The 1,151-nt window shown below is 56.0% G+C and overlaps 1 pseudogene across 1 annotated transcript; it reads right to left on the bottom strand.

Annotated features, from left to right (window-relative positions):
• Nucleotides 1-427: 427 nt before the first annotated feature.
• On the bottom strand, nucleotides 428-1,076 carry LOC100966658 (annotated as a pseudogene). The gene has a single exon (XR_001161899.2). The product of XR_001161899.2 is annotated as a hyaluronan synthase 3 pseudogene (transcript).
• Nucleotides 1,077-1,151: the final 75 nt, after the last annotated feature.

Below are 1,151 nucleotides of genomic sequence, written 5' to 3'. Positions count from 1 at the left end.
CCTGGGCTCAGACCGGCTCTGCACCTTGCTAGCAGTGGGACACTAAGCAAGTTGTATACCCTGAGAGTGGAGACAATAATAGTACTTATTCCCAGGGGGTATTATGAGGATTAAAAGAGCTAATATGTTTGAAGTGCCTGCAACTGTGCCTGATGTGAAGTGAATGCTGTACACCTGTTTGCTGTCATTGAGACAACAGGTCTGCCCAGGGTCACAGAGTTACACAACAGCAGAACCAGGGTTCCTATCCAGGTGTGTTTGACCCAGGCCTGCTGTTCAGAACCACTATGCCTGGTCGCCTTCAGTGAAGAGGAAGGGTGTAAACACCACAAGGCACCTAGGTTCCACCTCCAGTTCCTGGAAAAAAAGTATGCCCTGCTGGCCGGACACGTCCCCACGTATACACATTCTAGGGGGCCATCCTTACCTGGATGTAGTCCACCGAATCACCAAGGGCCTTGAAGGCTGTGTACATGACTTCGCACTTGCCTCCCCACTTCTGCATGATGCATGAGAAGGTGCTGGCATGTACTACGTTCCGTACGCGGTCCATGCCCTCCTGTAGGCTGGCCTCTGTCTCACCCTCTCCAGCCTCATGGAAGTTGCTGCGCCACACAAAAAAGCCAGCTTGCTCCGTGCCACCTAGCACTTCGTGGAAGATGTCCAGCATGTAGGCGTCCTCCTGGCGATTGCCATCCACCACCATGACCACCTTGAGGTCAGGGAAGGAGATGCGCTGGGCAGAACGCAGGCACTTGCGCAAGTAGTCAGGGTCCTCCTGGTATGCGGCAATGCACAGTGCCACCGAGCCCCGCCGGGGAGAAAGCAGCTTCAGTGGCCGGCTGGCCCGCCGCATGCGCCTGTGCTCCAGGAAGGCAAACAGGCTCTGGATGAGCAGGTGCAGGCCCAGGATGGCGCCGTACAGGCCAAAGGACAGGTAGTGCTTTTCTGTGTGGATGAACTGGTAGCCTGTCACATAGGCTGCCAGGATGCCACCCAGCACTGCCAGGGCAAACAGGCTGGTGCCCACCACACGCAAGGCTGTTGTCAGCTGCACCGGCATCTGGCAGGAGAAACCAGGAGATGTGTGGTCAGGCTGGAGCAACTTTCCATCAGTGGGAAAGTGAACATTCTCCATGTCTGGCCTGGAC

Source organism: Otolemur garnettii, unplaced genomic scaffold, assembly GCF_000181295.1.
Source record: "Otolemur garnettii isolate 467f Iridium unplaced genomic scaffold, OtoGar3 scaffold04054, whole genome shotgun sequence".
In the NCBI taxonomy this organism is placed as follows: Eukaryota; Metazoa; Chordata; class Mammalia; order Primates; family Galagidae; genus Otolemur; species Otolemur garnettii.
This window is presented reverse-complemented; position numbering and strand designations above follow the sequence as displayed.